Source organism: Amblyomma americanum, chromosome 1 (assembly GCF_052857255.1).
Source record: "Amblyomma americanum isolate KBUSLIRL-KWMA chromosome 1, ASM5285725v1, whole genome shotgun sequence".
Classification (NCBI taxonomy): Eukaryota; Metazoa; Arthropoda; class Arachnida; order Ixodida; family Ixodidae; genus Amblyomma; species Amblyomma americanum.
The window spans coordinates 172,699,135-172,726,906 of record NC_135497.1 but is presented as its reverse complement, the minus strand read 5'-3'; the positions used below and the strand labels follow the sequence as shown (position 1 = coordinate 172,726,906).

At 48.9% G+C, this 27,772-nt stretch overlaps 1 long non-coding RNA gene across 3 annotated transcripts; it reads left to right on the top strand.

Moving 5' to 3' along the window:
* The first annotated feature begins 3,865 nt into the window (after positions 1-3,865).
* On the top strand, positions 3,866-7,375 carry LOC144114198 (uncharacterized). Of its 3 annotated transcripts, none has more exons than XR_013310975.1 (4): positions 3,866-4,187; positions 4,977-5,038; positions 5,392-5,609; positions 5,883-7,375. It is a non-coding gene; the product is annotated as an uncharacterized LOC144114198 (long non-coding RNA). The 3 variants fall into 3 exon arrangements; XR_013310976.1 differs by having other exon boundaries at positions 3,867-4,187; positions 6,949-7,375; XR_013310974.1 differs by having other exon boundaries at positions 3,974-4,187; positions 5,392-7,375.
* The last annotated feature ends 20,397 nt before the right edge of the window (positions 7,376-27,772 follow it).

The window sequence follows — 27,772 nt, the reverse complement described above, 5'->3', positions numbered from 1 at the left end:
GAGCGTGATTCGATGACACGTACGGCGCGTGACATGTGTACTGGCCCCACCTGATTGGTCAAAACGCCGGAAGAGGATGTGGTGGCTCATATGCAGAGGAAAAAGTCGATTGTTGTTGTTGTTGTTGTTGAAAACTTTTATTGTCCAACAGAGAAAGACCACACCGCCTGGGCCGCTCTGTCTCACCCCCCTTTACAGGGGAGAGGACTTAGGAGCGGCCCAGCCGCACGGGATGGTCGCATTCGATGCTGGTCGGGTTGGTTTCGCCGGCGGCCTCTTCTGCCAGTTGGACGGCGGTGATTTGGAGCTCAGGGTCCGAGCTCCGCAACAAGGTTTCCCAGGCTTCCCTACTGCTAATGTTTTGCGCCCTGCCTGGGGAGTAAGCGCACTCCCAAATTATATGGTCGAGGGTTCCTCTCGCCCCACACTTTTTACATTTATCGTCCTCGCAGTCCGATCGGATATGTTTGTTTAGTACAGGGTTTGGGTATACTCCAGTCTGCAGGCGTCTCCACGCCGTCGCCTGACTCCTATTTAACACCGTGTTTGGTGGGGGAAAACACCTCCGGCATTGCTTGTAGTGTTCTGTAATCTCTTGATACGAGATTAATCGCCCTTCTCTATCATGTTCGGCCTGAGCCGACCCATCCTGTACAGCACGGAGGTAGAGATCTCGAGCTGCACTGTGGGCCGCCTCGTTACCGCTGACAGATTCGTGCGCCGGGGTCCAGATGATGTTGATCGTCCTATCAATCACTCCTTGTGTTAAAATTTTGGTGGTGAGGGGGTTTATCCTCCCTCTGCTTAAATTTTGGATTGCAGTCTTACTGTCGCTAATAGTATATCTAGCTTTGGTGCCAGCGCAAGCGATCGCTATCGCGGCTTCCTCCGCTATCTCGGTTTCTTTCCCTAGTATGGTGGCCGCCGTGATGAGGGTGCCCTCCCCATCTACCGCCACTATGGTCATGTATCGACTGTGTCTGTCCCCTGCCGCATCTACGTAGGCGACTTCATTTCGGGGTTTACCCCGATATATTCTTTCTATCGCTTCCGCCCTTTTCTGTCTCCTTTCCATATTAAACTCAGGGTGCATATTCTTGGGTAGGGGAGGGATTCTTAGTTGCGCCCTGATTTCCCTGTCAATGTCGACCCTTTCCTTTTGCCCCCTGTCTGTGGCCATTCCAAGATTACTTAGCGTAGCTCTTCCCACTCGCGTCGTGCTGAGTCTTTCAAGTTGCGAGGTTTTAACCGCTTCCGCGATTTCTGCAATCGTATTATGCAGTCCTAGGGCCAGTATATAGCTTCTCCGTCGATGTACAGATTGGGAGCTCTAGGGCCTTTTTTACGCATTTCCTGATGAGCGCGTCTATCTTGCTCCTCTCATCTGCCTTTAGGTTCAGATATGGCGTGGCGTATCCCACTCTACTAATGATGAAGGCCTGTACCAATCTTAGGAGGTTTTTTCCCTTGAGGCCGCCGCCCTTACGCGAGACCCTCCTGATGAGGTTTAATGTCTGAGTCGCGTGGTTTTCTAATTTGTTAATTGTGATCGTGTTCCTCCCGTGTGTTTGTAAGTGAAGGCCCAATATTCGTATTGTCTCTACCTTTGGTATTTCCCTTCCTTCCACGTACACCTGTGGGTCAGAGGGAGGTTTGTTCCTGAGGGCCTTGTCATTATACACGAAGATTTCTGATTTTTCAGGCGAACATTTAAGTCCTCTGTCCTCCGCGTACTTTGAGATGACGTCTGCTGCCGCCTGCAGCGTTTGATTGATCTCTGCGTCGCTCCCTCTGTTGATCCAGAGGTTGATGTCGTCCGCGTACAGGCTGTAGTTTAAGTTGTAGTTCCCAATTTTTCGCAATTCCTTCGGGAGCCCTCTCATGGCCATGTTGAAAAGAGTGGGTGACAGTACCGATCCCTGAGGTGTCCCCCTGTCACCCAGCCTGATCACGCCGGATTGTATGTCCTGGAAAGTTATAACCGCCGTGCGGTCCGTTAAAAAATTTCTGATATAACGATAGGTTTCTAGCCCTATTCCTGCCTGCTGGAGCCCCTCCAGAATGGCTTCGTGCTTGACGTTGTCGAAGGCCTTTTTTAGGTCTAGTCCCATAATGACTTTCGCGTCTTTGGTTCTGGAATGAATTATGTCTTGCTGCAGCCGCAGCATGACGTGCTGTGTGCTCAGATGGGGCCTGAAGCCATACATCTCGTCTGGCCATTTCTCTGTTTCCTCCATATAATTTGAAATTCTGGTCTGAATGATGTGTTCCATTAACTTTCCGACACATGACGTGAGTGATATAGGCCGGAGGTTTTCCAGCTGCGGTTGCTTCCCGGGTTTTGGAATCAGGATCACGGTAGCCTCTTTCCACAGCGGTGGGATCTCCCCTTTTTCCCAGCAATCCTGCATGTAGCTGGTAAGGGCCTCTATCGAGGTGTCATCTAAGTTCCTGAGCATCTTATTCGTGACTCCATCTGGCCCTGGATCCGACTTGGTTTTGAGTTTCGCTATCTCCGCCCTTACTTCAGCTCTCGTGATGGGCACGTCTAACTTCTCATTTGGAAACCCGTGGTAGTCGGGTAGCTCTCTAATAAAGTCGAAGAAAGAGGAACGTGACGTCAAACCATGGAGCCCGGGTCGGGGAGGGAGGCGCCTTTTTTTAATCAATCAATCAAGGAAGATTTAGAGGAAAGGCCGTCACGCATGGAGAAGGGAAAGCTCAGGAGCTGCCCTCGGTATCCGAGCTGGACGCCAAAAAGGTTGCCGGAAGTCACGCGTTTTCGCAAAGACTACTGGGAGTCTTTAGCCGACGACGCAGCCAAGGGTAACGCTGGACGCAGCGGTGTCGGCTGCTGCATTAGGGTCATCTTTTTACCTACACTGGCTACACTAGTGCAGCTAGTGTAGCATGGTTTCATTTTTTTTTCCCCTGTGTAGAAAAAGTGTAGCTCCGCCAATCTACACGGACGCATTTCTTTTACGCGTAGTGTACCACGAGGACTACACTTTCAACACCGCTTTTTTTTTTTAGGTGTAGGCTAGCAGACGAAAAAAATAGGCAGTGGCTTAGCTCTGGTTAAGCCTGGATCTACAAGCGAAAAGCAAGTCGTACCATTAAGTCGTAACACGTGGTCGTTGTAACGGGGAGTCTTGGGATTTTCCTCTTCTTACTCTCTTGTTTCCTCTTCTTCACTCGCTTGGCTGCTGCTGGCTGAAGTTGCGGCCAAGACACGCTTTTCGGCTTCTTTCCGACGTCGTTTAGTAAGGCGTATTTCCCGTTGTTCAGGCGTTTCGGCTGCACGTTTAGCTTTGGCTTTTCATTTTTTCGCTGTTGTGCAGCCAACACCCAAGCGAGTACTTCTGGATCGGACGAATTTAGTTTCTCTGCTTTTCTGCGTAGTTTAGCAGCAGCCGCACTCTCCTTCCCTTCAATGTCGAGTGCGCACGCCTATTCAATGGCAAGCGCATTATATAGCCTCCTTGCGCATGCACATGACGCACATGTGCAGTGGCGCTGCCGAAAGGTCAGGTGACGGAGTCGGCGGGGGCGACGGCAGCGTCAGCGGCGAGGAGCGACCACCTGCGCGGCGCGTGACGTCACTCTTTTTCGCGTATGCGCATAAAGCCTGGGCCCGAATTACGGAACTCGCTCTAAAGTTGTAGAGCGTTACGTCAAAATGACGACAGCATGACGACAAGGCTAGACGTCAACGCGTGACGGAACGCGGAATCAACCAATGGCTAGTAGGGTGCCGCCCCGGAAGCGCTTATTTGAACGACAAGAGGCCAATTTGCACGGCAAGGGGCCGTATGCTAACTTTTTTATAAGAATACGCACTGAATAAAATAAACATTGTTTTATTCTTTCATAAAAGTGTATTTCACTCTCACTGCCATGAAGTAAAACAAGAAGGACATTCACTTTTGCAAATAACTGCTTTCGTGGGTAAGTTTTGTTGCCATGAGGGCGCGCTGGCAGATGTAAACACCGAACATGGCGGCCTTCTAAAAAACAGCTGATCCCACGGCTAGTTCCTGCTTTTTTAGGCGTCGTCTGAAATCAAGGTTCTATTTGGTTGTCCAAAGTGAGCGGATAACAATTATCGAAGCCAGTGAAGGTCACGGGCCTCCAGAAAGGAACCTGCACGAAACGTCGGGCCCGAAAATCGACGAAGACAACTTGAGGTAAGCCTGTGTTATTGGTTTAAAGATGCCACATGCCAAGCATATGATTTGGGTTCTGTTTCTTTCACTTTAGCAAATACAAGACGTCCACGAAGCACGGCGTGTTGGATAAAATCAACTTTTTTGGCTTCATAAACGTCTGGCACAAATGATTCAGTTGGGAAGGAGCAAGAACCAAGCAAGGCGGTTGGGCTCACGCTAACAACCTTGCTCGTTTTCGGTCGTTCTTGGCTGTGCTATAAGTTGCTGCAGCGCAGCACACGCATATGTTCCTGTAAAAACATATTAGCCCGAACTCAGAGCAAAGGTTTTTCTCTGTTATTCCCTGCTTTCGAAAAGCGGAACAGAAACTATTCCCTGTTTGTTTTCCCCGCTGTGTTCGCTGCTGCAATTCTCTAAGCGGGAATTATAGTCTCGAAATGGCGCCAACACGAAGAATGCCGAGCGAGCAAGAGCTAATCGTAATAGAGTCTATGAAGAGCCATCCGCTCTTGGCTCGGGCTTCTGCCGACCTAACAAACTCATACACAGCTGTTGAAAAGCGCGAGCTGTGGATCCAGCTTGCGTCGATTCTCAACAACAAGGGGTCGGCCGTTTAAAAACATGATGTCTTTGCCTTGCGCCTTGCTAGCACTGTTTATTCCATCTGTGGTGTATTTTAGTCTCGGAGGAGGTGCAGGAATGCATAGACAAGTGGTTGAGCATTATTGATTGCTTCCCTTTTGCTAGTGCTCTTTTAGTTTCATGGTTTGCCAGTACCAATCAGCCGCACCTTTTACCCTGTTACAGCAGAGGAGATGAACGGGGAGCCTCAGCAAGTTGTCGACAAGACACACGGAGCCCCACAGACCGTGAGTTGGCTTTCCATTATTCAAGCTCCATACTACCCTTTCTGGCAGCTGATTGAAAGTAATAGCACTATACTCTCTGGCAGCATTTGCAGCAGTAGCCAAAATACTGCAGAGATTCTACAGTACACACAAAACTATCTCTCTCTGGCTTTGCCACGCAGTGCAGAATGTTTATTTCTCTTGCAGTGAGGCTGTGACATCTCCTAGCAGTCTAGCAAATGTGCACATGAAATATGCTACTACAATGCTGCCCAAGATTGCTGTCCTGTATATTTATGTCAAGTCCTCTAACACATTGTACCAAATGTTTTGCGTATTCCACCACGTGATGAGCACATTTTCTTTCCCTACAGCTACACCGGTGCCCTCGCCGCAGCCCTCACAGCAGCACACACCAGAGCCCCCACTGCAGCCCTCAACACGTGCCACGCCTAGCCTTCTTGGGAAGCGACGGCGAGACGATGGGGCCAATAAGGTGCTGCGCCAGATGCTGTATGAATCGCATCGTTTGGATTCCCTTACTGACGCCCGGAACCGCCAGGACGCTGATTTTCAGCAAAGCATGCTGGAGGTGTGTACTCGCTGCGCACACTGCACTTTGAAGAGTCGAAGCCGTCACCTGAAGCATAAATATCAGTGCTCTCTTTTGAGCACCTCTACTTCTGTTTTGACGCCTCTTGTGGGAGGTGGTTGGGACAGCTGAGTTTATGAAACTGACGCGAGTCTTCTACAGCCATACTTTGTCCAAAATATCTCAGCACCTGAAATTTTACATAAAGCTTAAGCGAGATCTCAAAATTGGTTGTCAGTAATAATTTGTAATTGGAAGTATTTTTACATGCAGGCCATATGGGAGGTGACAGATGCTGTGCAGGCGTCAAATGGTCAGCAAGAGCTGCTCATCCAGAATGTGAACCTACTGACGCTAATCTTACAAAAGCAGCTTGAGCCACCTGCACCACATTGAATTGTTCATATTTATGTCATTATTTGCTTGTTTTTACTTTTATGAAAGAATCTCTTCATATGTTTATATTTATTCAAGAACATTATTTACTTCTCTGCCAGGTGCAGACTCATTGAACTATTTTTAGTTTGCTTGTTAAAATTTGTTTTATGTGTTTGTTTATTTACATTGTCTGCTTCTCTGTCAGGTTTCTGTTTTTGTATTTATTCAAGATCATCTCTGTCATGTGCCATAGCATCATTTTTTTATTTCTTGTAAGCTCTGCAGGCCCGGATGCTTCACACTGTTCATTTTCTTCCAGTTATGTAATTTAAGCTCTGCCAGGTGTGAAAGCCTCCTATACTCTTTTATTTTCCATTCCTTTCAAATGTTTACCTGCAGCTGTGGCAGGTGCACAAGGTGCAATTTCTAGTGCTTGTTTTCTTTCATTGCAATATGTGGGGCAAAGTTGTTCTGAAGTGACTGTAGTTATGAAGGGCACCATAATATGGGGATTCTGGATAAATTTTGAACACTTCGATTTTGTGTCTGTTAAAGTTGTTTGCATGTTCCTGAGTCGTTTTTTTTTCTGCATTACTTTTCCTGCTTTTCCGTAAAGTGTCCATTGTGTGCATTGTAACATGTTCTATCCTCAGTAGACCCGAGGAAAAATTAGGCTTGCCAGCATTCGTCCAAAGTCGCTTCTGAACTAGTGTTGAATGCAGGCAAAAAAAAATTTGGCGGATGCTTGAGCTCCGCCTTTAAAGGTATGATGCAACAATGTTAATATCTCTCGTTTGTGGATCCCTTTACAACTTCAAACGCAGCCATGTTGGCATCATCGTCTGTGATACTCGTGTGTCTTTTACACGTAACATGATTTTTTAGTCCAGTAAAATCTACGAAGAGCAATGTTTTGTGTAGCACTTGCTGTGCATTCCACCAGTTATGCAATGTGTTTCAGAAAACTGCAAACCAGGGCTGCATCGAGCCTACAAGTCTGCACAACATGCCAAACCTGTGATTACTAGCATTCAAGCTGGCAGTCAAGATGAAGCTTTTTTTTTAAGGGGCAAACAGCGTGTAAGACTTAGACAGAAAGCAAAGAAAACATAGGACGAGTGCTCATCCTGTGTTTCCTGTGCTTTCCGGCTATGTCTTTCGCACTGTTCGCCTTAAAAATGTACAGCCAACTCGCCCGTTTGGCCAGAGTGTAAGATACAACTGTTATTGTGCAATCTCTGCGCAGCACTCGACAAGGCATATGCAAATCACTGTTGATGCTGCATGCTTTTGTTTCCCTGCAGTGTGTTACAGTTGGCAAACTAGTATGAACAGCTGTGGCGAAAAAAATTATTGTGACCAATGAATAAACGTGGTGCAAAAACAAACGCTTTACTGGTTCCTAGCAGTCTTCACACCACACTTTTCCCTCGTGCACATTCATCAAACACATAGTTACAGCAAGCAACTGTTTGCCTAAGTGGGCAGGTCGACGTAAGCAACGGCGAAAGACGGTGTACAAGGATGCATTTCACTTGTTGGACGAGCTGTTTCGGCGTGTATTTCGACTTGAGAAGGAGAAAGTGCAGTAGCTGTGCGGCAAGCTTGCTGATGCACTGAAAGGCGTACTGGTGACCACTGCCGGTGGAGCAGCAGTTGGTGTGTGCACTTCATATCTTGACACTGGAGGCTTTCAAGCACATGTAAGAAAAAGTAATTTACAAATGCTGGAATGTGGCTACCAGTGGCCAAGGGCATCATATCACACAGGGGCTCGCGCACTAACAGAGGGCAATGGCACTGCCCGTAGCAAGAGTGGCTACGACAACTCTGGCGAGTCATTGCAGCCACAGCTGCCAGATGGTCTAGGGCTTACTGCCGGTGGTGCTGCTGTTGCTGCTGCTGCTGTCGCCGCACCATCTGCAGGTGTGCTTGCCTCTGCGGACGGGTTGTGCCAAAGAGGCCAATTATACGGTCTCGCATGGCTCTACCACGCACGTAGGTCATGCGGGATCCTGTCCCCGCCAAGTACCCGGCAAGCAGAGGTGGTCCGTTGTTGTCAGGGTCATCAGTAGTGTCGTCTTCGTCTGCAGCCAGGGCTTCTTCAAGACAGATGTTGTGCAACGCAGCACACGCTGCAATGATGACCACCGCCCGCTCCGGCTCGTAGTGGAGTGTCTGGTACCTTTGAAGGCACCGGAAGCGGCTTTTGAGAACACCAATGCAGCGTTCCACAACACATCGCATTGAGGCGTGTGCTGCGTTGTACTGCCCTTCTGCAGTGTTTGCACCAGGATGCCCTGACATTGGTGTGAGCAGCCACGGCTCCAGTGGATATCCACTGTCTCCTGCACGACCAAAATTTGCAGTGAAGTGTGTTGTTGCCTATGTAATAAATGATTCATATCAAGCAGCTCAAAGCCAGTATGCTGAACCAGAATTCATAGGCATGCAGAATATTCATGACTAAGGGGTACCTCTGTAAGCACAGCCTTCTAGGTTAATGATGTACTGTGATATCTTACACGACAATAACGATGTGCACACCTCTTCTGCCTTGATGTTTTACGCTTGAAATACGATTCACTTTATAACAATGTTTCTTGTGCCTCTGCACCAGCAGTAACAGTAAATACACAAAAATAAATACGATACATCATATTGTTGCATGTCATCCATGTTATAACCCGCCTCTTTTAGGTATGAGCCACTGCTGTAGCTTAATACGTGCTGTCGAAGTGCTGCTTACCCAGAAGAAACTCTCCATCCTCCAGCAGCCCGTGCTCCACCTTCCGACGCAGCCGTGAGTAGCGCCAAGATAAGGCATCGTGACAAGACCCCGGGCAGCGAGGGTCGACCGCAAGGATCTTCATGTCTGCGTCGCAGATCTGCGAGAAACACAGGCAGACAATCTTGGACGTGAACTTCCACTGTCGAGGTCGCGGCTTTCGAACCCATGCGGTCAGAAAGCCAGTCTACTCACGATCATGGTGTTCATCGCATAGTATCCTTTGCGGCTCCAGAATGCTGCCCGGTTTGCTGGGTCTCCCCGCGGCGCTTTTATGGCAATCAGCGGGCCGTCGACGCAGCCGACGACGCCTGGGATGGTGCCGCGGGGAAGGAAGGTCGCCTTCGCTGCCGCTTTTTCCTCGGGGTGCGCCGGGAAACGCACCCATCCCTTCTGTGCGCCGACTTTGCAGATGGCCTCAGCCACACGCCGCACGCACTTGCTCACCGTCGGTTGTGCGAGGCCGACGGTCTGCTCGTTGCCGACGCACACTTGAAAGCCCCCGGAGGCAAAAAAAAAAAAAAACGGAGCGCACAGCACCTGCCGCCGCACCGACAAAACGCTCGTCCGTACGCCTCGCAGTTCGTCTGCAAGTTCGCCGCACAACCACTCCACTTTCTCCTTATCGAGTCGAAATAACCGACGGAACAGCTCGTCCTCGTACACCGTCCTTCGTCGTTGCTGGCGCCGACGTTGCCGCCTCCGCCACCAATAAACAGCAGACGACGCCGCCGCCATTTTCCCTCTAAAACTCTGTAGACCGACTCTTCGCGGTCGCAAAAAACAGTCTAAAACCGCGGGCATAATTAGGTGTTCAACGTCATGCGTTTTTTCTTGTCCGTGACGCCATTGCAGCTTCCCGTGACGCAACTTTTCAAAATGGCGCCGGCGACCAATAGGAGCGGGCATTTTAGAGCGCTCTCAATTGTAGAGCGGTCGGAGCGAGTTCCGTAATCCGGGCCCTGGACTCCATGTACGCGAAAACTCACGCGAACGCGAAGGCGACGGCGGCAAGCGACGAGCGACGCCGTCGCGCGAAGCAAAATGCATGTGTCGCTTGCCGTGTCGCTCGGATCTGCACCCACCGAAAATTTCGCTCGTCGTCCGGAAGTCCCCCACGCGACTGGCCAATCAGAGCCCCCCAAAGCCGTTTCCGGTTTGTCCACGGTTTCTCACGGGCACATCTCACGAAACCCTACCAGCCCGTCGTCTTGGTCATCGCCACCGCCGAGAAAATATTTGGTTTTGTAGCTGAGAGGCAGACCCGCACGATTTAAATAATTAAAACAATCTACTTGTTGGGTGCGGAGGGCTAGCAGCATTTGGAGCGGGCTACGCGAGCGGGCGTACTGCAGGGAGAGATTCGTGTCGAGCCGCGGGTACCGGCGCTCGATCCACCGTGCCGCTGCGCTCCAACTGTGCAGAAACACTCGCGGCGCGCATTCTCAGTGGTATATTATAGTTTGCTCACTTACAATCAGGTTGCGGTGACAGTTTATGGGAGTGTTTTTACTAAGCAGGAGTGCACAGGCACCGAACGAAAGCACACCTCCCCCGTGATGTGACTTCGTCTCCGCAAGCACGCCTTTGGCTATCTCCACTGCCGCTACACCGCTGCCGTAGAGGAAATATTCCTTTGGCCCTGACTATGAGGCACACTCACAAAATTTTAAGAGAGAGAACAGGTTACGGGCGTGTTTCTAAGCTTGAAGCCTGGACTCCATGTACGCGAAAACTCACGCGAACGCGAAGGCGACGGCGGCAAGCGAACGAGCGACGCCGTCGCGCGAAGCAAATGCATGTGTCGCTTGCCGTGTCGCTCGGATCTGCACCCACAGAAAATTTCGCTCATCGCCCGGAAGTCCCCCACGCGACTGGCCAATCAGAGCCCCCCAAAGCCGTTTCCGGTTTGTCCACGGTTTCTCACGGGCACATCTCACGAAACCAGCCCGTCGTCTTGGTCATCTCCACCGTCGAGAAAATATTTGGTTTTGTAGCTGAGAGGCAGACCCGCACGATTTAAATAATTAAAACAATCTACTTGTTGGGTGCGGAGGGCTAACAGCATTTGGAGCGGGCTACGCGAGCGGGCGTACTGCAGGGAGAGATGCGTGTCGAGCCGCGGGTACCGGCGCTCGATCCACCGTGCCGCTGCGCTCCAACTGTGCAGAAACACTCGCGGCGCGCATTCTCTCTGGTAAATTATAGTTTGCTCACTTACATTCAGGTTGCGGCGACAGTTTATGGGAGTGTTTTTACTAAGCCGGAGTGCACAGGCACCGAACGAAAGCACACCTCCCCCGTGAACCCGTGATGTGACTTCGTCTCCGCAAGCACGCCTTTGGCTATCTCCACTGCCGCTACACCGCTGCCGTAGAGGAAATATTCCTTTGGCCCTGACTATGAGGCACACACAAAATTTTAAGAGAGAGAGAACAGGTTACGGGCGTGTTTCTAAGCTTGAGTGCGCAAAGCACGGAATCCGCTGCGCACGTCGCGGGTTCGCGTCGCCTGCCGCCTTCGCTTGCATGGAGGTTGCCCACAAGCGACAGAGCGAACGCCAGCCGTCGCCGCCGCCGTCGCCTTCGCGTTCGCGTGAGTTTTCGCGTACATGGAGCCCAGGCTTTAGTCCGCAAGGCACGGAGTCCGCTGCGCACGTCGCGGGTTCGCGTCGCCTGCCGCCTTCGCTTGCATGGAGGTTGCCCACAAGCGACGGAGCGAACGCCAGCCGTCGCCGCCGCCGTCGCGTTCGCGTTCGCGTGAGTTTTCGCGTACATGGAGTCCAGGCTTAACTCACCAGTTCGGCTCGCGCGAAGCTTGGCTAGGGAGGCTAGACCATAGCTTGGCTCTGACCCGCGTAGTGAAGCTTTTCGCTTTTAGCAGCAGCCGCACTCTCCTTCCCTTCAATGTCGAGTGCGCACGCCTATTCAATGGCAAGCGCATTATATAGCCTCCTTGCGCATGTACATGACGCACATGTGCAGTGGCGCTGCCGAAAGGTCAGGTGACGGAGTCGGCGGGGGCGACGGCAGCGTCAGCGGCGAGGAGCGACCACCTGCGCGGCGCGTGACATCACTCTTTTTCGCGTATGCGCATAACTCACCAGTTCGGCTCGCGCGAAGCTTGGCTAGGGAGGCTAGACCATAGCTTGGCTCTGACCCGCGTAGTGAAGCTTTTCGCTTCAAAAGCAGGCGCGCTTTTCAAACGAAAAATTGCAAAATGATTTTGGGGAAAGGAAATGGACCAGCCACGGTGGCTCAGTGATTAGGGCACTCGGCTACTGAGCCGGAGTTGTCGGTTTCGAACCCTACCGCGGCGGCCGCGTTTCGAAGGAGGCGAAACGCAAAGGCTCCCGTGTCCTGTGCGATGTCAGTGCACGTTAAAGATCCCCAGGTGGTCGAAATTATTCCGAATCCCTGCAATACGGCAGCTCTCTCTCTCTTCTATCACTACCACCTTCCACCTTTTCCTTATGGCGCTTTTCGGGCGTCCACCGAGATATGGGAGACAATTACTGTGCCATTTTCTTTCCTGAAAAACCAATTTTGAAAGGAAATGGCCAGCCGCGGTGGCTCAGTGGTTAGAGCGCTCGGCTACTGATCCGGAGTTCCCGAGTTCGAACCCGGCCGCGGCGGCTGCGTTTTTATGGAGGCAAAATGCTAAGGCGCCCGTGTGCTGTGCGATATCAGTGCACGTTGAAGATCCCCAGGTGTTCAAAATTATTCCGGAGCCCTCCACTACGGCACCTCTTTCTTCCTTTCTTCTTTCCCTCCCTCCTTTATCCCTTCACTTACTTTACAGGTGTCCAACGATATATGAGACATACTGCGCCATTTCCTTTCCCCCAAAACATGGGGATATTTAACGCGCATGCCATTTTCTGACTAAATGCCTCGAGCGGTTGCAGCACAGATTCGCAAGTCTGTGAAGATTGTCGGCGGAATTATGGCGGTGCACCCACGATACGAAGACAGTGGCAACCTTACCTGCTACTAGATAAAAACTGCTTACACGACTGAAAGTGCGTACTTTTGTGTGCTGAACGCTACTTCGAGTTTAGGTAAGCCGCGTTCGTTCGGTTGGTATCGGCGCTGAGCGACCCACGTGAAAAATGTATTTTGCGTACATGGCCGGCCCCGCCGCGGTGGCTCAGTGGTTAGGGCGCTCGACTACTGATCCGGAGTTCCCGGGTTCGAACCCGACCGCGGCGGCTGCGTTTTTATGGAGGAAAAACGCTAAGGCGCCCGTGTGCTGTGCGATGTCAGTGCACGTTAAAGATCCCCAGGTGGTCGAAATTATTCCGGAGCCCTCCACTACGGCACCTCTTCCTTCCTTTCTTCTTTCACTCCCTCCTTTATCCCTTCCCTTGCGGCGCGGTTCAGGTGTCCAACGATATATGAGACAGATACTGCGCCATTTCCTTTCCCCCCAAAACCAATTATTATCATTATTACATGGCCGTGTATACGTACCAAGTGCGAAGCTCCCTAAGCTTACAGTATCGACTTTCACGTCTGTGTATTATTAATACGGCGGCGCTGGCTGACAGCCGAGGGACAGCCATCGAAAGTCGCACACCATATGCCGCAGAACGTCGGTTTCAACTCGGCGCAGAACGCTGTTTCCCGATAGTCACGACAGATGCATGGATGCTTTGTATATCGCATGAGGAACTCGTCGTCGACCCTTCATCCGACGACGAACTTACTGTGCAATTAGCGACCGCTGCAGAGCAGATGATACAAGTTTGTGTGTTGCGCTCCATTTGAGGGGAAACAAAAATGACCTTTGCATTTCTCTACCGTAATGAACGCAACGCAAAAACGCTTTGCAGTATACATTTCTTCATTTCATCTTAGCATAAATTATTACGACTCAAAAATTCAGTTTGTCGTCTGTTCCCGGGGACGACAACACTCAGTATCACGCTATTACCTTACGCTCGTGCAGACGAGTACAGCGCCTCAATTCATAGCTTTAGCCCCACCTCCACAGGCCTACACGAGCTTGCATGAAGTGTATGTTAAATAAAAATTTAATGTGGATTAGCTCAGCTAATCCAGGATATACAAAGCAAAAAATGTCGGCGTTCACTGTGTTCATTGGTGTTGGCATTGACAATGTTTTAGACGGCGATGGCTTTGAGCAAAGGAAGGGTGCATAACTGGCTCCCTGGATATGCAGATGCCCCATTCGTGCTTTGATACATGTGGCGGTGGTGACAAAGTGACGTGGCCTGAATGCATTAGCGCTGACAGCGTTGTGGCTGACATGCGTATTTCTTGCGAGCAGTAATGGTGCCAGACTGCAAAAGTTCCTCAAATACAGATGTGAATATACAGGGCGCCGCACCTAACATGAACCGAGGCGTATGAAAGTAGAGGTACTATTCAAAAGAAAAGAACTCAAGCAGCTGCCGCACAAAAGTGCGGCAACTGCGCGCACTCGTAGAGAGTGCGCATGCGCCTACACCGGCACGTCATAGGAACGGCCAGTGTCCGAGTTCCAGGGGGCGAGATTTTCAAAGCAGGCGCTCATGCTCCTATTCCGGTTTTCGCAGACTTTCTTGGGAACGTCGAGAAAATGGTCACGAGAAGCTGCTTCCACAAAAACGAAGCTAATGGGAGTTTTTTTAACTGAACAACTCTCTAGCTTAGGCTTCTCACGCATCTCCAGTGGTTAATAAGTGAAATGTCATAGACAAAGAAAATGGTTAATAAGGAAATAAATACCATCAAGTGCTCTGAATGGAAGGCAAGAATACTATTTCAGTTCAATTTAACTGTCCAAGTTACGTGAGCCGCCCTGGATAAGCTAACTACCGAAGGTGAGTGCTTCCAGTCATTTATAAGGGTGTCAAACTGGGGAGTTTCTACTTTGTATGAGCCTTGTACAGATGCTAATCGGCACCGCAGCGGTGGCCAAGTGGTTGAGCATCCGCCTCGCATGCGGGAGGTGCGGGGTTCGATCCCCAGTGCCGCCGGGTACCCACCGGTGATACAATGGGTACAAGCTTTCCCCTGGTCTGGTGCTCGGCTTATTTAGGGTGAAATGCTTGGGAAATGGGTCTTCGACCCCACCTTGAGAATTTGAAAAAACACCTTGTGCCATGGCGCTCTTTGGCCTTAGATGCCCTTGCGCCATAAAAATCCATCATCATCATCATTTATAAAAAAAAAGATGCTAATCGCTTTAAGAATGCGTTCTGTTCATTACGTTACGATGCGGAACGACAGCAAACACCATTACGGTGGACAGCGTTTCACTGCCCGAGTGCGTTGTTTTTGTACAACTTCTTTCGCAGTTTCCGGCCTCTATATTTGTACAGCTTCTTTCCAAGTTTGCGGCCCCTATTTTTGTACAGTGCGTTGTTTACAGGTAGAAATAATGTAGCGCGGAATACTTACCCCAAAGGACCCCCCTTGTGTAGCTTTGTGTAAGCACAGTGAGCTTTCTTCCTTGCGTATTCCGCAGCAGTTATCAAGCATGTTACGCATGCGCGGCAATTTGCGTACGTCTCTCTTAAAGGAACACCGAGGACAAATGCAAGTTGGCATGCGCCGATATAGCACGGCATCCTAGCGACAAAGAGACCGTTCGCACGGAAAACAAGACTTTTATAACCTGCAAAAGACTTGAAAAGCCACATACAGGTGTCGCCATAAGCGGCCGATTTCGCAAATATACTGTGTACGTCGACGACGATTTGTGGTCACGGATCCCAGAGGCCACGCTACTCCGCCATTCACTTCAAAGCCACGGCATCTCGTCTTTTTCGGTAAGACCGTCAAGAGTTTGAATCAATTGGCGGGAAGATTTTCAAACCCGATTTTCTCAACGATAAATGGGTCTTTTGCTGCCAGACAAAAGTAAGCACAGTCAGATGGTGCCAGAGAATCAATTTTTATACCTTACACTAATTGGATGGTGCTGTCCTCAGTGCCCCTATAAGTACAAAGGTTCTTTTTTAGGCTCACTAATTCTGTATTCATACGTGGGACCGAGAGAAAATGGCTATATTACAGTAGACACTCTTGGGATTAACTTTTACGTGCACTACACCCTTAGGTAGCATTTCCAACGACCCAGAACCGCGCGAAGAGGTAGGGATTTAACAATCGATTAAGAACGCCGCTTTTTGACGCAGGATTGATTGCTCCTTGAAAAAGGCCACGAATCTACGAGGGCTGTTCGATAAGCTTTTGAAAGATGTTACATTCAAATGACAGTATCTGCCATCAGGGCACCACTTTTCATTTTCGCCCTCACCTGTGACAATGCCCTCCCAAAGGCGGTGCTCTGGTCGCAGAAGGCTGACAGCGGCAGATTCAGCTCACTCCCCTTACGGCGCCGAGCTCGCGCCATCGCACTACTGCTTCCCTGCATGAAAGATAGATGCGCTTCGCATCGAACAAAGCGGTCATCAATACAGTGGGCCAACAGCCGCAGTGGTGGGGCCTGTAGCGAAAAGTGATGTGCTCTACGAAAAAAAAACATTCCAAATTATCATTTGAATGTAACGCAACCACATGATAAAAAGAATACAGCTCCACCGTGGTGCACTTATCGTATGGTCTATGTAAGTCGTCGTTTTTTAATGTTTGATCATGTTGCACAGTATCGTGTTCGAAGGAGTTTATTTCTTGATTCTTGTAGTGAGAAGGGGGTCGTGTTTACATTGCTTTTTTGTTCCTTTGACGGAGTCCCAGAAAAGTTGTTGATAATGTCACGCGTAGAAAGTGCGGCCACCACCTTTGTGCCACTTCCGAACATCGGGACTAGGAAGGAAGACAGGGGTTTTGTACATACATTGTCCTATAGGGTCAAAAAAAAACACGGAATAAAAAAGCAGCAATACGCGTGTGAGTTGTGGCTTGTATTTATGGCGCCCCCCAAACAGGCGCTCATCACGGATTCATACGTGTAGCCTTTGACAGGAATGATTGCTTGTGTGTTTTTTGTGTTGTTTCATGCCTCGTTGTGGGGTGGAAGTGTACGGCCCACATGTACCGCTAACAGGTCAGCTGAAAGAACACGTGTCCCTCATTTCACTCCACCACCTTCGAAGTGCAATGATGTCTTTGTGTTCCTTGTGGCGGGTTTTTGTACAAAAAGAAAGCAGGAATGAACCGCTTTGAGCAATACCATTGTTGGCGCGCCGATTCATTTTTTTTTTACTTTTCAACTGCGGTATGACAAGCGTTTCATGCATGACGTTTTTATTTGTTTTTGGTCGAACGCTTTTGCCGTCAGAAGAATGAAATGTCTCCTCGTGTTGACGGCCGCACTGTTCTGCGCGCAAATTGCACTGGTGTTGCAAATGGGTCGCAAGCCCCAAGGGTAGCGATGGCCTGGCGGCCTGGGGCACAGCTGGAAACATCCGAAGGTCCCGGCAAAGGATGAGTCGACTGGCAACAGAACAACTTGTTTATTCTGGCATCGCAAAAGAGCAGCCGGTCAGGGCGACCACGTTACTCGAAGGAAGACATCGAAGTCTCTCTTTGGCATCCGGGGCAGCTGCTTTTATACCCTCGGAGTCGAGGGCAAGAAGGAACGGCTCGGGATGAGTCGCACGAGACGGCGACGCACGGACATGTTGAGACGTGAAGTGACGCGTCCGCCGGGCCGGCGCCGGTCAGACCTCCTCGCCTCCCAGTTGGGGAGCTCCTCTCCCCGGCTGCCGCGCTTTGACAAGCAGAATGAAATGTCTCCTCGTGTTGACGGCCGCACTGTTCTGCGCGCAAATTGCACTGGTGACTGTGAGAAAGATTCGTCTCCAAATAAATGACTCCGCCGCAAGAACTCGGCTGCTGCTAAACTTCCGCCAGAACGAATACACATCTTTTGTGTGGTAGTATATCCTGCAAAAACATGCACAGAATACGGAATAAATACGCAGCATTCATGCTCAGTATGCACATCCGTGGTTCCCAGGCCACCGCGACCTGCGTCTCAGCCAGAATCGTTGTGCTCAGAGGGCGCCCCCGGCAGCAAATGGAACAAGTAAGGGTGACCGTCCTCTCCGGCCGACGACAGTGGGCCTCTTCTTACGAATTAGCGCTGAAATGCGGCCCATGCGACTCGACTTGACCACTTAGGTTTTTATTATGACGCCTCAAACAGTCACTCACCTCATCCACGTGTAGGTCGATGAAGCAGAGAAGGTATGACACGTGTTATTTAATGAAATTATGACAGTTATTTGCTTTAAGGTTATGGTTTATGGCGATTTAACGTCCCAAAGCGACTCAGGCTTTGAGGGACGCCGTAGTGAAGGGCTCCGGAAATTTTTACCACCTGGTGTTCTTTAAGGAAGCATAGACACCTAACTTTTGGGTGCGTGGTTTCTTATTTTTCAGGTAATGACGCCACTGCGGTGGCTCAGTGGTTATGGGGCTCGGCTGCTGACCAGAAGGACATGGGTTCGATCCCGGCCGCGGGGTCGAATTTTGATGGAGGCGAAATTCTAGAAGCCCGTGTGCTGTGCGATGTGATATGCTTGGGTATCGGGACCGAGGTCTTCACCGCATGACGACGAACTCTGAAGACGGGAGAAGCAGGGAGACCAAAAGTCAGAGATGAAGTGCCGTCAAACCAGCCAAATCGCGGCTTAAATACAGTGGATATTCCCTAGGCACCTAGCTAGGGAAACCGGTGGCTGATCAAGCGTCCAATGGGCAGACACACTCTTCATAGTCTCTTCCCTAACCCCGTGACCGCTCCGCCCCCACAAACACGTGCACAGGCGATAAGGAATCCTGGCGCCTTGAGGTCCTGGAATGCTGTTTCCGACCGGTTGACCATTTGCATAAGGTCGTTGGCTTAGCAGGCGGTGATCCCCTCCGTGGGAAAGAGGCGTCCTGGAATGTGGTTCCCGACGGGTTGACCATGTGCATAAGGTCGTTGGCTTTGTAGGCGGTGATCCCCTCCGTGGAAAGATGCGTCCTGGCGGCCCCGGGCATTCCAGAGGGATAGATGAATCAGCCGTGTCCGCCCCCGCTTTGTCTGGCCGCGCAAGTTCAAGCGAGCGAGGCGGGTCCGGCGCCTTTGTTCAGGTCTTTCTGCCGGTCCACGTGAGGGCGCAGTTCGGGAGAAATGCCGCATTCCATACTCCGGACGAAGGGATGAGAGGCCTTTCGTCATAGCTCACCGTCGCCAGGAGCCGTTCCTAATCCTCTTCTCAGGACGACAGCACCTTTGGTCAAACATAGTTCGATGGCGCCTGCCGGGCTCGTCTGTTCCCGCTGTCGGGGCCTCCGATCACAACAGATGTCAGTGCACGTTAAGGAACCCTAGGTGGTCGAAATTTGCGGATCCCTTCACTACAGTGTTCCTCATAGCTTTATTCGCTTTAGGACGTTAAACCCCCATAAACGAAAGCAATCTTTTTTGTAATTAGGTGTAAGGCATTGTTATACACGGATTACCACGTGGTATGCTCCTACGGCTGCTAAATAATTTATATCTGAATTTCTTTCTCATGCTGTTTCAGTTTCATCAGCTGAACGATGACAGAGACCACAAAGAGACGTTTAGGTCATGTGAGGCGTGAAAAACTGCGATATAATTGGTGATTCTACATGTGTTGCCATTCCTGCTCTTGGGGAAGGCTGGCTTCAGCACTGCAGTAAATGAGGACAATAAAGCAGCAATTATATCGTAGTTTTTCTATGCCTCTAATGACATAAAACCTCTCTTTGACGTCACAGCTCTTATTTGGCTGTTGAAACCGAAACAGCATGACAGAAAAATTCGATTATTAATTATTTAGCGGCCGTGGGCGAATACCACATGGTGATTCATGCATAGTAGTGTCTTCCGCATCATTATAAACAAGAAAATATGCCACCAAAATTAGGTCTCTGTGCTCCCTTAACGTGCACTGACATCGCACCGTACACGGGCCCTTAGAATTTTGCCTCCATAGAAATTCTACCGCCGCGCGCCTAGGATAAAACCAGTGACCTGAAAGACGCGGGCTCGATGCTGGCCGCGGCAGTCGAATTTCGATGAAGGGGAAATTCTAGAGGCCCGTGTAATGTCATGTCAGTGCATGGTAAAGAACCCCATGTGGTCGAAATTTCCAGAGCCCTTCACTAGGGCGTCCATCAAAGCCTGAGTCACTTTGGGATGTTACACCCATAAACCATAAATCTTTGAACAAAGAACTGTCATCATTTCATTAAATAACCAGTGTCATACCTTCTCCGCTTCTTCGACCTACACATGCTCACCGCCATATTGCTGCGCCGCAGCTGCGCTTCCATTTCGGTGAGTGCAAGCCAGCATAGATCTCGTGCTGCACTTCTTGAGCTAGTGCAGAAAGTGCAGCCAAATGGAAGAGACCTTATGATTATGTGACTATTTCCTTTGCATTGGGTGGGCGACAGTTTTTTGTCCTAGCCATTACATAGAAAGAAGAAACAAAAAGGAAACGTGGAAACATTCACTACTAAGACAACAGCTTTCACCTGCGGAACCCAAATGAACAAAGCCTGCCTGTGTAGTGAACAAAGCAACAAGGCTGTCACGGATCTAGCAAATTATAGATTTGAAAGTGGCAACGTTTGTGCCCGTAGAGGCAAGCAGTGTCGAGAGGCGAGAAGCCACAGACGAGTTTAGGCAGGACAGGTGGCTGAACGAGGAAGTAGTTCCCATAATTGAAGAATACATGGAAAGACAACGACGAGACATGTTTATGTTCTTCCTTCTATACTTGTCTTGTTTTCACAATTTAGGAGTAGATATTTGTTGTAGTTTCACTCTTTGAGGAAAATGGGGGGGGGGGGGGGAGGGGTTCTTCATCTTGAGACATGCAGTCCAAAAGACAGAGCAAAGTAGTGACTTACACAACATTAGTGTTTGCGATTTCTTCTTACCTTTCTGTGTGCTTCCACCCCTTGCCCCAAAACGAGGCACTGACATGATCTTACGTGGTGTTATGCTGGTAAAGGATGCGTGCTGCATGCATATGGGTGTGTGGCATTCAGATTCAAGCACCAACAAACGGCTTCTAGTGAGTTGGAATTATGGGAGCAAAGACACCTCAAGGATGTAGAAGAATAGTTTAGCTCTTCAGTTTGCCTTTTCTGAAAAATTATGTGGCAGGAAATTTTAATACATGTCAGCCCACCCCTCATGTAATACTCCCTTGTGGGCATTTGAGGTACAAATAAATAAATAAATAAAGCAGTGCCCTTTCAAACCGTATAATTTGCAGCTTTGGTGCAAGATTTTCGGTGGCCCCTTCAGGGAGTATTTGCCCAGAGCTTGTAGTGATTGCTTAATGACACTTGGTCCCAAGAACCAGACAGTTAACCAATTGGCCCTGTGCCTCTTGATGAGATAATCTGAGAGGTCAAAGTGACAATTTACCATAGCTGTGAACAGTAATGAGCTGGATGTATTGCCGAAGAGAACCGAGGTGATCTACTTGACAGTGCTATGAATTTTGGGTTGGTTAGAGCATAGATGGCTTAACATTGTATTCCATATCTTAATATATGTGGCATTGTTGGCGTGTGTAATTAAAAATTTGTTTCGATGTGTGTGGCTGGTGAGCTGTCAGCTCTGGCATGAGAAAGTTGTAAGCTCGACTAGAAGTACCTATGCTGCTTGAACACTGGGCAAGAGCTTTGAGCGAGGCCACTGCACTGCGTCCTTATTGTACATTTGACTTTCTTGGTGCTCCAACTTCCTCCTTCCCCCACTTCTGTTAGGAATGTCGCCATGGGTCCGAGCGAAAGTGGAGTGGTGTAATTAGAGCAGTGGCATGGCCATAAGGTTCATCCGCACAGCACTGCGTAAGGCTTTTTTGGTAGGATTGGCCCGTAGTCAGAACTGAGGTGAGTAATGAGTGGGCCACTATGGAAAAAGACAGTAGATCAGCGGAAATCATGGCATCAATGGTGGAGAGCTATAGTTTGGTGGCAGCCTTTCATGCCTGTGTTGCCATTTTGGTCAGAGTTATCTGCGAGACCATCAAGGGCAGCACCTGCTCTGAACGCATTCCATAGCAATACATCAGAACTTCAATTTTATAGTTGGCTCATGGGCTTTACTGCAGGAGGTGTATGAATGGGTTCAGATTTCACATTGAGAGGCATCAAATTCAGCAACCTTAGTACTCACAGGTACAGTAAAACCTCGTTAAGGCGCACCTCGTGGCACTGCGGAAAAACTATGTGCAAAGCGGCAATATTGTCACGAAGACGACGAAGCTGGCAGTGGTGCGCGAACGGAAGGGTCGCTTTATAGGCGAGTGGCCATTAAAATCATCTCACTGCCATCATTCATCGCCACTTATTGTTTGGCTGGTCGCCACATAACATTTGGCGTCAGATGCGGGGTATCATCCCTATCCTGGTCCTGGAGCTTCGGAGTCCTCCGCCTGACGTGATCGTCGGCCATGTGCACCTGGTTCGCCCCGCCCGGCTGTGCCCCAGCCCGCCAGACCTGAACCGACCTCGCCTCTCACCCCAGCCCCGTCCCCCGCTCTGACCACAAGATATGTTGACATGACTACGCTGCGGCGACCCGAGACGCCGCCCACACGTGAGGACCCCCCCCCCCCCCCCCCTGCCCACGCCATTCGGCGCGTCCAAGGGCTTCGGCCGTCGGCTCCTGGCAAGCTTCGTGGATCAGGATTCATTCACACATATCTTTCATCGTGGCGGCCAGCACTTCCCCTCATGCCATTTCTGTTGTACCGTCCTCTGAACCAATCTCCACTGAGCACGTCTCTCCGTCGGTGTCTTTCTATTCACTATCGGGACGATCGCTCGGCAGCCCCGGGTAGCGTCGTGAAAACGACAAAGCTGGCAGTGGCGCGGGAACAGAAAGTTCGCGCTATAGGCGAGCGGCCATTAAAATCATCTCACTGCCATCGTAGATCGTCGCTTATTATTTGGCTGGTCGCCACGTAACAATATGCCCAAACTGAAAGCAGCCTGAGTATATCCGTTGACCCGGTAAAAGATGATACCTGAGGCATTTCAAAGAATGCGCAGGTGAAAACTTTTAATCACGTGGCTACTAGCGCAGCCTCGAAGGCATATATAACCCAGGTCCCGTGTCCCAGTTGCTCTATTAATAATGCGCAGGCGAAACCTTTTAATCACATAGCTACGAGTGCAGGCTCGAAGGCATGTAAGCCAGGTACGGTGTCCCAGCTGTCTATTAGGCCGTATTTGAGTGAACAGGCAAGTGTCTAGCATGCATGCATTTTTTTCCAACAGTACGGGTTTAGCTGTCTTCAGCTTCCATGTAGGCGTTACTTTCATTGGATGGCGTTTTGCCAATGATGGAAGCAACAGTGTCAATACCAAACTGCACTGAAGAAGTCTTGGACTGCATTGTCTAATACATCACCAATTATGCAAAAAAATGAGTCTCCGCAATGCCTCCTCTGCAACAAAATACCTCCTGTATACAGGAAGTATTGAAAAATACCTGCTCTATTCCGAGACCGGGATTGGAACAGTTGGGGATAAGAGTTAATGGAGAACACCTTAGCCATCTGTGGTTCGCCGGTGATATCGCTAAGTCGCTCAGGAGATGAACTGCAAAGCAAGATCAGTGAGCGAATGGTGGGTCTAAAGAATTAAAGGAGTATAGACAGGTAACTTTCGGGTCCTTGCTTTTTGTTTAAAATGATGAGTAAGGCATTGTTATACTTGTATTACTCCCTGGTATTCTCCTATAACCACTAAATAATTTATAATCGCAGTTCTTTCTCGTGCTGTTTCAGACTCAGTTTCAACAGCCGAATGAGGATTGTGACGATAACGTGTGCCTACAGGTCACGTGAGGGATGAAAAAACTGCAATATAATCGCTGCTTCTACATTAGTTGTCATTCCGGCTCTTGAGGAAAGCTGGCTTCAGCACTGCAGTAAATTATAACGATGAAGCACCGATTATATGGGCGTTTTTCCATGCCTCACTTGGCACAAAAGCACTCTTTGACGTCACAGCAATTGTTCGGCTGTTGAAACTGAAACAGCGTGACAAAAAAATTAAATTATAAATTATTTAGAGGCCATGGGCAAATATCACAGGGTGATTCATGCGTAGTAGTATTTTCTGCATTGTTGTAGAGGAGGAAACATGCCACCAAAATTACGTGTCCATATTCCTTTAGCACGCAGAAAACCAAATGGAAAGTTCTCTTGGCCATTCCCTCCAATGCAAATGCTGTGCGGTGTATAATATTGTTATGTGGTGGCCGGCCAAAGAGTGAGGCGCGATGAACGATAGCAGAGATATGATTTGCATGAAGGGAATGGCCGAGTGCTCTGTTGTTGTTGTTAGCCTATCAAAAGATGGCACATACCCACACTGGGCGATGGGCCAAGAATCGGGTGGCTATTCACCTGAATGCAGTTAATATAAAGGAAAAGCACATGGGAGTGCAATACCGGTGAATTCTTCGTCATGAACAGAAAAGGGATGAGAGTTTTGATTTCAAAATTATAAGAATATTAATAAAGAGAGCTTTGTCGTCTTCGTCACAATATTCCGTTTCCTCATGTGCATTGTCACATGTACGCGACTGGGTGGTGTATCATCGTTTGCGTAAAAACTTAAGGACACTGACAAGTTCCCTAGGCAGCCGCTGACCACACACCATACATGGCAAAATTACTTTTTAAAAGTAGCCAAATTTCATTACTAATTACTTTACTAGAAGTCTCACAGAAGCAATTAAATTACATTACAAATTCCTGCTCTCAAAAAGTAATGACATCGCATTGCAATTACCTGCCTTAGGTAATGAAAATTACTTCTTAGTTTTGATGCTGAAATGTTGCGCATTGGTCATAGTTTGTGCAAAATTTCTGAAGATTTTTTGTGCACAGCCACTGAGCTTGGAAATGGGCGTCGGAAATTTTTCCCCTCTTTAGTCAATTTGAACAGCTGCTTTGCTCATGCAGACGAGGTCTTTCTCATATCACTCTTCTATCAGAAGTACATCATTCAATGTGTAATATATGGTCCCACCATCCTGATTTTGAAGAATTTGTCATCCGCGTAAACAGTGACAGTACATTGACTGCTTATCCACGCATCATCCCAGAAGTGCACAGGGGCTCAGAGAAGCTGCCAATTCTGCTGATGTTCAATAGATTTGTTCTGGAGGCAAGTTGGTGGAAATTCAGTTCAGTTCAGTTTATTTCCTTAAATACCCCTATTCTGGGGTACGTATTGCATAAGGGGTGGGACTATGGATATAACATGAGGTTCTATTCTAATATCAGCTGCGTAAACTCTTGGTGGAATCTTGGTGGACAGGTAATGGCTGCTACTTGGTGGGGAAGGCCATTCCAGTCAGATGCCCGGGCAAATAAGGAGGCCGAGAATACAGTAGTACGGGAGCGTGGATCGGACAACTTGAAGCGGATGACCAGTGCGCTGTCTGTATGCGGCGTACGATGTAGGGTGCTTCGTGCAATGAACTGTTAAAGAATTTGTGAAAAAGGCAGAGGCTGGCAATGCGCCGGCGATGGGAAAGAAGTGACAAGTTAATTTCAGCTTTCAAGGACGATACACTGATGTCGTATGAATATGCGGAATGAATGAATCTAACAGCGCGATTTTGAACGCGTTCGAGGTTAGCCTTCAGATAGTTTTGATGGGGATCCCAGATGGCGGATGCATATTCAAGTTTAGGTCTTATCAGTGACTTATATGCTAGTAGTTTCAAGTCTTTTGGTGCGTGGCGTATGTGGCGTTTGAGGAAACCTAGTTTTTTGTTGGCTGATGAAGTGATGTTGGAAATGTGCGCATTCCATGCATAAATTGCATGTCGCTGGGACGTTGTTGCCTGTGTTTCCCTTGAGATAGAAATAGGGCCTCAAGTGAGGCCTCAAAAAACCGACTACTCACGACCAACTTTCTTAGACGTGTCAGTTGAGACTTCTTGTCAGTGCGGCGACGTCAAAGTACTTGCTCAAGCACTCGCAGTGCGTCTGTGCAAAGGTGCCGTATGGCATGCCTTAGTCATGGAGCTCTTCTGGTGGTCATGCAGTGCGTTTGTGTGGGAGACCGTATGCAGTGCAGGAAGATGCGTAGCAGTCCTGTGACTGATATGAAGACTGATCTCAAAGGAAGTGCTGACGCCTGCGCACACATCACCTCTCGTCCGCGTGCGCCGTTTCCCTGGGCTGCTGGCTATTACTGGTTGCGCGCTTTTAAGGCAAAAGCCTTAAGTGGCACACTAGCGTCGATATCCGGCGTCGTTGTCGATGTCCAGGAAAAGTGGTCCACAACCCCCAGTGACATCATCAGCAAAGAGAAAAATTTCTTCCGAGGGTGCAGAAAATTAAACCAAGGGCCTTCAGATTGCGACGCGATCGCGCAACCCATGGGCCACAAAAACGCGTTGCTTCGTGGCGAGCAATGATTCATTTAATGTATGTGCTGCCCTATGACTGTATGCTAATGAGTAGGTGTGGCACTAGAAAGGAAGGAAACAATATAAATTAAAAAGTGAATGTTTTTCGCCTTCAAAGCACGGAAGTAGTCTCTAGTGCCATCCATAATTTATTCTTGCTTTGGGAGTCGCCGCGGTGGCTCATTGGTTAAATGGTGCTCGGCTGCTGACCCGAAAGACTATGGTTTGATCCCGGCCGCAGCAGACTCATTTCGGTGGAGGGGAAATGCTAGAGGCCCATGTACTGTGCGACGTCAGTGCACGTTAAAGAACCCCAGGTGGTCAAAATTCCCGGAGCCCTTTACTATGGCATCCCTCATAGCCCGAGTCGATTGCTTTGGGACGTTAAACCCCCATAAACTGGATCTTTGCTTTGCATATGCTCATCTCCACAAACGCGAGACCAAAGCATGGCAGATACGAGAAGCATGGACTTATTATGCAGCGAAAGTAATATCGCTAGTAATTAATTACTTTTCCGTGAAATTACTCTTTGAAAGTAACAAATTAAATTAGAAATTACCTAGAAAAGTACTTAATTACTGTAATTTTATTACAGTAATTTAATTGCTGGCTAGTTTGCCACATAATGATTTCAAGGTGACTGCACACTGCTTTTCAATGAATGCGAAATCCTGACGTGATAGCGTCTGCAAATGGTACGAGACAATGCCTTTTGCATTTTTAAGGCAAAGGTTTGTGCCACCTTCCCTTTTATTTTTCTGTCTCGCCCCCTTCCCCCCCCCCCCCCCCCTTTTTTTTTCTGATGATATCAATGCAGTGTTTTAACAAGAAGCTTGAATTAGCACCTTCGAAAAATTTGTTTGCTGGTCTCCTCGTGATTGTCTCTATGTCCAGGTTTTGTGCCATTTCCTAGTCCCTGACATTTATTGGCACTTTCACTTCATTAAAACTTTTGTGAATGTACTGGCACAAATTTTGGAAAGTTCTTTTTCTAGCGCTCGCAAGTTGTTTCCATATTTTCGTTTTCCATGGGGCTGAAGTTTCATGGCACGTCCAGTCCGTCAACTATTAGCGTTTTCGGATACTTTGTCCCGTTACACTTTTGCATTGTGGAAGTGCCGCAGCTGCTCTTAAGATGCTTTGTCTCCTTGCATTTGTGCAGAGCAGCAGCGGCGTCTTCTCCCCAGTGCTCAGGTGCAGTTGGGCAAAGCATCCGAAAAAAAAAGATGACTAGCTTGGCTGGCATTTTCTCCTAGTCTGTGAATTCATGGTATGATCAGAATTTGGCTAAATTATGGACATGTATACCAGGGAATCGTTTCAAAAAGTTATCCAGGGTTTGTATTGTGAATGAAAATAGCACAACACGCATAATTTTTGGTTTTGTGAAACTGCAAATTACACGAACCAAGAACAGAACAGCAAGGTTCTACTGTATTTCTTTGAAGGGCTGTGACGGTTTTAAACGGTGTCTAGCAACCTAGAATTCTCAAGAGGAATTTCGTTTAACTGGAAAAACCGGGGAATTGTGAGGAATACCATCAAGAAAGCAGTCAAGTCTGGGAAAAGCACAGACTGAAATTAACGCAGAGGTCTGCTG